Source organism: Equus caballus, chromosome 2, assembly GCF_041296265.1.
Source record: "Equus caballus isolate H_3958 breed thoroughbred chromosome 2, TB-T2T, whole genome shotgun sequence".
Lineage (NCBI taxonomy): Eukaryota > Metazoa > Chordata > Mammalia > Perissodactyla > Equidae > Equus > Equus caballus.
In genome coordinates this window covers 4,395,430-4,405,398 of record NC_091685.1, presented here as the reverse complement: position 1 = coordinate 4,405,398, position 9,969 = coordinate 4,395,430, and the positions used below count along the sequence as shown (strand labels likewise).

The following is a 9,969-nucleotide window of genomic DNA, read 5'->3' as shown; positions in this document are numbered from 1 at the left end:
ATTTGGCTGGCTCGACACTTGCATCCCTCTCTGGCCAGTGGCCTCTATAGGGCTATTTCCTGAGGAACGTACTCTTTGGCATCACCAACTTGCTTCATATGCCCCTAAATAAAGCTGTGGATTTAAATGCTCCCACGGGGCTTCTCTGGAGAGAAGAGTGTTCCTGAAACAGCCCCGTGGATGACGTTCACGCATGTCCAGCTCATTAGTCATGCTGACAAGGGACCCACTTCCCGACTGCACACACCGGCAGTCATCACTGATGCTCCAGGGGCCTGGCCTGGCCTCCTTGCTGGCTTCACGTGTCAGAGTGCAGGTGGCTGTGAGGGGTCCTGGAGCTTGCCTGGACCTTTGGTTGAGGAGTGATGTGATGTGACATGCTGTAAACGTGAGGAGACTTGAGTGGCCTGGTCGAGATGTGCCCGGATGGTCCTTCACTGGAGGTGCAGCTTCATATCGGTGACCCTTCTACCCCCACCAGATCCTGTCGGGCGTATCTGTGTATTGCTTTACGCTTCAGAAGGATGGGGTGTGTACACGAGCTAGTTGAATTGTCACACAGCAGCCCTGGGAAATGAAAGGTATTGTCCGAAATCTATAGGTAGGAACACTGAGAGGATGTCTCTTGGACAAACGTCACCGTACTGTCCCCCTTCTTCCCCCTGCAAAAGTGAGATGGGGTGAAACTGAATTGGAACCACTATCAAGTCAGGTATGACAGGGAGCAATCTTTAGGAACCCCCCACGGTGTGCTGTTTAGCAGGGGGGCTGTAGGCTGGTTATCTGTCATTTGTCCTGCCATCTCCATTCTCTTCTCTACCTTGCTCTGTGCCCTGGGAAATCAACCTTAACAGACTGCTTCTATGGTTTCCATTGCCCTCCAGCTTCTGGCTGTGTTCAGCCAATGGTTGGCACCAGCAAGAGATTGCAATAGGAGGAGAGTGACATGGCAGGCCATCTCCCAGACAGGACACCATGAGTTGGCTAAGTTCTAGGCAGCCTGGCTGCTGCTAACCCCAGGGCACTGCACTGTCCCTTGTTGGTTTCCTTAAACTCTGCTGGCATCTTTGAGAAGAACCCCTTCATTTGCTCCCCACCCCCATTACAGATTTCGTGTACTACCTGCATCTGCTGGGAACTCGTACAGTTCACGGCTTGAAAAGGTTGTTTGTCACATTCATTAAAGAGGGCATTGAGTATAAATGTCTGCTATTGATCTGTGGGCTGGGTAAGGACGGCCGTGTCTCTCCTGGCACTAATTGGTGCGTTTGAATCATCTCCCCTGTTAGCCTTTTTCTCCTCCAGTTCCTGCTCAGGCGGGAATTTTCCACCTAGTAAAATTTCCAGAAAATGAAACTTTAAATGCTCTAAATCTGGAGAGAGTAACTCGGGGGCAAGTTAGAGTTTATTCTGGTGCCAGTGGTGCCTGCTTTGTGCCTCGTGTCCAGTGGGGGCCACGGTGGCACCAGTGGTGGTTTCCAGGGTCTGGAAGTAGCAGCAGCTGGGCCCGTGTCACATTGTTCTTGCCACAACGGAGCCCCTGGTTGGCAAGAAGATTGAACTTAGAGCCTGTTCAATTCTGGACAAGTGGACACTTTGTCCAGTGGATTATCGTAGTAAACCCTGGCCAAAGCAGAGAAATGAGAACATCCATGAAAATTACCCATGTTTGCAGTCCTCTGTTCTCCAACTTGCAGAAAGTGCCTCCAAATACCTACTTTATGCAGTCCTCACGACCTTAGGTGACTCAATAAGTGAGACATGCCCAATCTGGGGCTTCCTAAATATCTCTCCCCTTCATGCAGAAATATGTAAGCTCTCATCATGTTCCAACCTGTATTTTGGCTAATGAGTCTGGTTTCTGTACATACTTAGCAGGCAACAACTAAAGGGACCGAATTTAGTGACACTTCTAGAGTGATGTCCTTTGGTGCCTCCCAGAAGATGGGCCTGGTCTTGCCTGGGTGGCCCAGGGCCTGTCCTCGAGGACTGGCTGTCCTAGCTAACGGGAGCCAGTTTTCTCAGAGCTGCTTCTGGGGTGGTGTGGTCCAGGGAGGGGCTGGAGTCACGCCTGCTCCATGCCAGATTCTGCCCCCAGCCCTGGGGCTACGGGATAGAGAACACAGAGATTCTGCCTCTGAGTAGCTCAGAATTTAGCAGAAAAGACCAACTAATGAAATTAAAGGGTCCGACTTTACAGTTTCGGCTGCAGATACAACCCTCCACTGTGGTGTTCTCTCTAGCTCCTTCCTGCTCTTAGTAAAACGAAGCCCATTCTGGGCCGGCCTCATGGCATAGCAGTTGAGTTTGCGTGCTCTGCTTCGGCGGCCCAGGGTTCATGGGTTCAGATCCCAGGTGAGGACCTACACGCCGCTTGTCAAGCCATGCTGTGGCAGTCGTCCCACATATAAAATAGAGGAAGACAGGCACGGATGTTAGCTCAGGGCCAATCTTCCTCAGCAAAAAAGAGGAGGATTGGTGGCGGATGTTAGCTCAGGGATAATCTTCCTCAAAAAAAAAAAAAAGAAGCCCATTCCTTCTCCTCCACTAAACTAGCTGTGTTGGACTCCCCGGATACTCACTACTCTTTGTGGGTGACCCTGGTCCTGCTGCCTCCTAGGCCATCACAAAAAACCCGGAGTCAAACCCACTCTCTAAGGCAGGAGGCGCCCACCGTCCGTGGTCGATGGCTTGCCCTGGGACAGTCTGGTGGCTGCCGGGTGTCTGGAGAGGGGAGCCGGTGTAGTGGCTGCGGCGGAGGGAGTCTGAAGGGGCCTCTCCTTTGATTTTTCTTGCTGCTGCTGCCCAGGTTTCTCCAAGCGGGGATGATTCTCCTTCCCAAGAGGAAACTTGGTGACTAATCAAACGGACAGAATCTGGCCTGGGAAACATTGCCACGCATGGCAGAAGATGCTGGCGCTCACCAACATTCATGTTCTTTTCTTCGTCCTGGGCATGGAGCTCAACTACGTTTCCAGACTCCCCTGAGGCCAGGCGTGGCCAAGAGAATGTGGATGGAAGTGAGTATACTGCTTCTAGAACTGGCCCACGTGTCATCTTTGCTCTTTCCTCGCCCACCTGCTGTATGGAGAGGACTCCGAGGACCCACGTGGAAGGAGTCTGGCCACTGAATAACGCACAGAGCAAGCTCCCTACTATGGCTGGGTTGTGGCGTAAGGGAGAAACAGATTTTAATGTGTTAAACTACTGATTTAAGTACTCACGTGATTTGCTCTAAAGTGACTTGCTGCCTCCATTTCTGGATATAACGGAAACTGACCTCATTTTAAGCAGCCCTTCCCAGGGAGCCACTTATACAAGTGAGCAGGAAAATTCAGTACAGTGAGGCGAATGTGGTGACGGGGACATCCAGAGGGCTAGGAGGACATAGAGAAGGCTTGGAGGCTCATTCAGGAGAGGCTCTGCACAGCAACTCAGAGTGGGAGGTGGGAGATAGCGAGGATGACGAGTAAGAGGCAAGCAGGTGTCTGAGGAATCTGGGCAGAGTAAGTGGAAGGGCGCTGGGGCTCCCAGCCAAGGCCGAGTCAGGAGCCTCAGCTGAAGGAGAAACAAGGAGCCCTAGGGCAAAGAGCCAAGATCTTGGGTCCTGTAAGCGCTGGCTTTGTTGCTTGGTTTTAGGATTCAAGGCTGGGGAAGGGCCTTTGCACTTCAGCAGGAGGTGAAGCTGACAGAGCCATCCAGAGGCTCTGAGCTACTGTAAGTTGGCTGGACCTACCGCAGGATCTGCACGGCAGCGCCTGCATGCATCTGAAGTATTCTCGGTAAGGAGCGGTAAGGGATGCTGGCTTTGAGACCCATTTAAGAGACAGAACCAGAATTGGTGACTAGTGGGAAGGGAAAAGTTGAGGCCAATCACAAGTTTTTGGCTTAGGTGTCTGAGTGGATGGTTTTGTCCTCACTCATAGTCGGGGCTCAGGGGATGAGCAGTTTGTAGGGTAGGCAGGAAGATGAGTTTGGTTTGGGGACTCTTGCTTTTGAAGGACCACTGAGACACCCAGTAGGAGAAGTCTAGTAGGCAGATTGCAATATGAGTCTGGGTCTCATGAGCGAGGTTGGAGCTGAAGAGGAGTAACAGAGAAGGGAGCCAAGACTGAATCCTGGGGAGCACTGACATTTATGGGATGGACAGACAGGGCGGGGCCCGTGAAGGTCTTTCAGGTGCCCCCAGCTCCCCATAATAAGTCTGCCTTCTTGCTTAGGACACAACCATGCAATGCCTTGACGGTTTCTTCAGCCTCCACTTCATTCCCCTCAGACTAGCTGTTGACTGAGGCCCAAACAAGCCCCCTTTCCGAGCCCACCTAAGCCAGGATGGGCCCACCAAGGCAAATTCTATTCTGCATTAGGACCTTGCTCTCCTAAGGCTCCATATCTAAGCTTTGGTTTTCCACCTTCCCTGTCTCAGCCCCAGTCTTGGAGTTGGTGGCAAGGCCTCTGGCTGCAGAATTCATTATGGGCCCCACTGCTCTCTCCAGGAAGCCCACTGACCGTCTGACTCAGGCGTGAGTTCACACTTTGGGAATTTTAATAAATGTTGAGCGTCCGAGCCAGCCCAGATTTCTCTGTTTCTGTGCCAATGGCTTCTCTAAGATGATCCCTTCCCATTTGTCATCCTTTGTGCCAGAGCTCCTCTGACCTTTTAATTAAAGTCCCCCAAAGAAGAAGGCATTTGGAAGGTGTGGTGAATGCTCTTTTAAGCTAATTTTCCAACACGTCTGAACATTCATGTGATTTTGTTTCCAGAGTCTGACCTGGGTCAAAAACATTTGCTTCAATGGGGCTCATTTTTTGTTTCCTTCTTGAAACTTCTATGAAACTGTTTTTTTTAGGTTGATTTGAGGCCAAATAGTCCCCTAACTTGCCTAAGTTGTCACAGATGATTTTCTGGCAATAAAATATTGTAGACCTATCAGATTCAGTGTTATAGGCTGCAGAATGACCAGATTCAGTAAAAATCACCCAAAGGACTTCTCCCAGCCCTCTTGGAAGCATCACTTGGGCACTGCTCTTCCTGTCAGCAGTTTGGAGGAGCCACAGCGAAGCTTGATTGGGTCCTTTCGCCACCGTGATTCCCTTCCTAGCTCTACGTCTGCTTTTCCTGAAGCAACCGGGTGGCCAGTGGTGCCTTTCACCAGAGGAGGGATCCTCCCCCACCCTGGACTCCTCCTGCTTTCTCAGGCTCCCTGTTCAACCAGCTGCAGGCCTGGCTGGTTTGCTCAATACCTATCTACTGGGGGTCTACCAGACAACAGGCACTGCATTTTAGCACTGGGGCTACAGTGATGAGCAAGGCAGAAGCAGCCCCACACTCCCAGAGACTCCGCTTCACAAGGAAGACAATGAAACAAGCAATCACAAGAGGGAAGGGTAAGTCTTGGGTTAGGACGACACCATTATGGGCTTCTGTTAACCTCAGGATAAACCAAGCAATCAACGTGAAGTTAGTTTTAAATTGCAAAGGACTAATGCAAGTGTTGGTCATTTGTTGACATTATCAATGAGTTCTTAGAACCTACTCTTAAAGGACGTGAAAGGGAAGGAAGGGCACGAGCTGTGGGTTAGTGAGAGACACGAGGAGATGAAAGGCCTCAGTGAGGGGCTGGCCCTGTGGCCGAGTGGTTAAGTTCGCGTGCCCGCTTTGGCGGCCCAGGTTTTTTCTGGTTTGGCTTCTGGGTGTGGACATGGTGCTGCTCATCAGGCCATGCTGTGGAGGCATCCCACATAGCACAACCAGAAGGACCCACAACTACAATATACAACTATGTATGGGGGCTTTGGGAAGAAGAATTAAAAAAGAAAGAAAGAAAGAAAGGCCACAGTGAGAAAGATGGGGCAGGAAAGCAGTGCCAGGAGGAAGGAAGGGTGGCCGTCAGGGTGGGTGTGCCAGAGGGGAGCAGGTCGGCGGGAAAAGAGCCTCACCAACCAGAGCACTGATCTCCGTCTCTTTGGGCCCCAGGTTCTCCTCTGAAAATGGGGGGATGCCGCAAACCTGGCAGGGTCCCCATCAGGATGAGAGAACACTTGTGCACCACCGGGCTTTCGTGACTGAGTGGTCACTCAGGCTGTGTTTGCGGAAACTGTCAGTGACCGAGGCTAACAGCTCTGGAGACTAGGCTGCAGGCTTTAGAATCAGCCCTAACGATGACCCTGAAGTCAGTTGACTAGCACGGGGATCCTGGTTAGCTTTTTAGGAGGGACACCACCAGTGAGCGCCCAGCAGCACTATGTCGGTCCCAGCTCACCTGGGTTGTGGCAGAGTGCACGATCCAGAAGGTCAGGAATAGCCTGTGCATCAGTCAGGAAACGGAGGGCACACTCAAATTAGAAGTTGATCAAAGTTCACCGAGAAGTTGATCAAAGAACTCTTCATGGCAGAATGGCACGCCGGGAAATCACAAGGGAGGCGCAGAAGCCTGGAGCGAATAACAGACAGGCTTCCCTACTACCCCCAGCCCTGAAGCCGTGAGGGGTGGGGTGGTGGCTGAGCCAGAGGAAGGGAGGGCTGCATGGCAGGGTCCCTTACAGCAGCGGGGCCTGCGGGTGAGGGATTCAGCCAGCCTGTGGTGACGGCAAAGAGAGGCAGCTGGGGGATAAACACCCCACCCTCGCTTTTCTCCCTTCCTCTAATCTCCTGGTCGTATTTCCCATTGTTCCCACTGGCCAGAGGACAAGGATGCCCAGTGATGTAATCCATATAAATCAGCCAGCAGGGATGGAAAGCCTGGTACAGAAAGGGGGTAGTGGTGGAAGGGGCGTGGGGCCCCGCTGACATAATGACATGTGACCTTGTTGTTTCTATCTTGAGGTCATTGGTGATGGGAACATTTGTTTAGCATAGAGGAGAAAGTGCTGGTATGCTGCCCTGGTGTATTATCATTGCAGACCACTGGCTGTTCCAGACCAAGGGAGGGCAGGGGTGGAAGACGATAGGTGAACCCACTCAGGTCCAAAACAACCCAAATTTTACAAAGGGGGGGTCCGCATTAGTGAAGAGATTCTGCCTTTTGGGGGAGGTGGGTTGGAGCTGAGGGGTTGGGTCATCTGTCTGCATTCCGAGTGGTCTTTAAAAGTGCAGCTGCCCGAGTCTAACTCTGCCAGCTGTGCCACCTTGGGAGAGTTACTTAAACTCTCTGTGCCTTCATCTGTAAAAGGAGAATCATACTATTACCAGTCTGACTGGGGTAGTGGCACAGATTAAGTGTGTAAAAACATTGAAAGCACTTAGCACAGAGTCTAGTCCATAGTCAGTGCTCAGTACATGTTAGCTGCTGTTACTGTGATTGTTATTGGCAAAAGCCCTGAACAGACAGTCTTGGGACTTACTCAGCAGTGCTCGCTCTGCTGGGACCTGCCTTCTGACCTTGGGAAAGTCACTCTCCCTCTTTGGCTTTGGTTTTCTCTTCTCTAAAGCTAGGGGTGGGATTCAAAGATGCTGAAGACACATTTTGGCTACAAAATTCTAAATTCTGCGTCTTGAGTCCATCACAGATTTTGCAAAAGCCCCCAAAGGGGAAAAACATTTCCAGGGCCCGTCTGGCTCCTGCCAGAGAGAGCTCGGGTTTCTTCCCTTAGCATCAGCTGGAGGAGTTCCCAGCAAGGGGCCCCCGGCGGCCCCTCCCGCAGGTGTCTCAGAGCCCTGTGCTACTCTCTTTTTGATGGCTTCCACCTGCAGTGCGTCTCCTGCTGCTGCCTGGGGGAGGGGCAAGCCCTTTGCCGCTGGTCCTTGGGGCAAACCACTCATCTCTGAAGGTCTCCCTCGAGGCCTGAAGCCTGCCATGGGGAGGAGGGCCCTGAGCTGGCTGGGGGAGCTGTGACACCACCCTTGGCTGGGTAGGATGGCCCGAGGCCATTTAATGCTCTGAAATCCCATCCTGGCGTTTTCAACTGCCAATATGATCTCAAATGGCTTGAATTCAGGAAATTTGCCTTCCAGTTCTCTCTTTCCCTTCTTCCTCTTTGTGTTTCTTCTCTTCCTTTCTCTAGATAAAATGCAAGCTCCTTAGCACAGCCATGGGTTTTGGCTCCAAGCTGCCTCCCAGCTCTCCCCATTGCCTTTGTGGTCCATGGCCTCTGAGCTCCAGCTACACTGGGGGCCTCAATTCTTGATTGTGCCAAGAGTTTTGCACTTCAGGGACTTGGCAGATGCTGTTCCCATGCCTGGAACAGTTCTCCATCCCTTTTCTCGTTAGCTAACTCCTACTCATCCTTTGGATCTCGGCCGAAAGCTCCTTTTCTCCTCAGAGCCTCCCCTGACACCCGCGGTTACCAGCGGTTACAGGTTTCCAGCACGTTGTGAATGTCACTTTCCCACCAGGACCATGAGGGCAGCGTTGTTTCTGCCCAGTTCACTCTGGCCTCCCGGTGCCAAGGACAGAGTCTGGCACTCCGTCACTATTTGTAATTAATCCATCCTTCTCCATTCATTGTTGCTTCTCTTCTCCCTCTTTCTAGTCCTTTTTCTTCCCATTTTCTCTTTCCTAAAATATAAACCCGATGATGTCAGTCATCTATCTAAGGCTGTCTGACTTTCCTCCTTTCTTGGCTAAGGGTTTGATTTACAAGGCTCATCAGAATCCTCTTCTTGCCTTCTTCTCAGCCCTGTCCCCATGAGCACTTTCTGCTCCACGCGCGCCCACCCACACGGTTTCTCAACTGTATTCCTCGCTTTCCCAGCTCCAGGCTTCTGCTCAGGCCCTTTGCTCTGCCTTGACTGCCCTCCTTGAGCGTTACCAGCCTATCTCCAGTTCTTTCAGTTCGCACTCAAGTGTCCCTTCTCTTGAGAATCTGCTCTGAAGCTTCTGGACTGGCCCGTTGCCTCTTCCATCTCCCATAGTCCCCTGAGCCTCCTTTCCTCGTGGTTCTGGCCCTGCTGGGTTGGACTGGTTTACTTGTCTGTGGGGAGAGGAAGAAGAAGAAGGAAAAAGGAAGATGGGCAACAGGTGTTAGCTCAGACGCCATTCTTCTTTTTTTAAATTTAAGATTGGCATCTGAGCTAACATCCGTTGCCCATCTTTTTTTTCCTTCTTCTCCCCAAAGACCCCCAGTACATTGTTGTTTACTGTAGTTGTAGGTCCTTCTGGTTGTGACATAAATTATTATTGTTTTTTACTCACCAGAAATAAACTTTTAAATGGATAATAATGATAAAAGAGTATAGCATGACACAAGGTGAGAATTTCCCATCCCCTCCCTTCTCACATCTGCTATTTCATCCTGCCCGTCAGCACTCCCAACAAGCAAGGTCCTTGCTTTTCTGCCTGCAATGTTTTATGCTCATAAGCAGAGGGGCACAACGACAGAGAACCACCCCACAGCTTTTCATTTAATGTAAAGAGCAGTTTACTGTTGTTCCGCACTGTACTTTCTCACTCGGCAGTCTATCTTGAGATTTTTCCATAACAGCGCGTGGTAAACTTAATTATTCTTTTCCTTTTATGGTAATATGACATTTCATTGTAGGGATATATCTGCTTATTTTCTCAGTTCCTCATCGATTGTCTTTTGGATTGTTTTTATCTTTTATTGTTACAGACACTGTAGTAATGAATAACCTCATCATAAGTCTGATTTAACTGTAGGAAAAATTTTGGGAGTGGAATTGCTGGGACGAAGAATACATCCTTTATAGCATTCTAAGAAGCAGCCCGCTCAAATCTTTAATTACTGAATCAGGCCTGAAGGAAAAAGACTTCAAGATCCCTCTTTTCTCCACCCCCTGCCGTACCTGTTCCAAATGTCAGTCTGGGCCAGTCTGACCAACCTTTCTTTGCTCCACAAACACTTCCTGTGGATGTAGGATGGCTCTGCGTGGGGCACGGCTCTTTGCTGAGTGAATGAGCTGATGAGAGCCTGGAGATGATTCAGCTCCAATCCGGCACCATTTCCTTTGTGCAAGCCGTCTTCTCTCCATCGCAGGGCCGTTCTGGAAACCCCCAGAGGGAGACACCA

General features: G+C 50.8%; 1 long non-coding RNA gene across 4 annotated transcripts in view; it reads left to right on the top strand.

Annotated features, from left to right (window-relative positions):
• The window catches only part of LOC102149727 (uncharacterized), a 59,706-nt gene that overhangs the window by 2,622 nt on the left and 47,115 nt on the right, over window positions 1-9,969 (top strand). For 2 of the 4 annotated variants that reach the window (XR_011430981.1, XR_011430991.1), the window contains exons 2-3: window positions 2,810-3,320; window positions 3,640-3,782. This is a non-coding gene — a long non-coding RNA (uncharacterized lncRNA). Of the gene's footprint in view, window positions 1-2,809; window positions 3,321-3,639; window positions 3,783-4,426; window positions 4,690-9,969 lie in introns of those variants that run through there. The other 2 variants (XR_011430982.1, XR_011430990.1) reach the window with 2 other exon arrangements.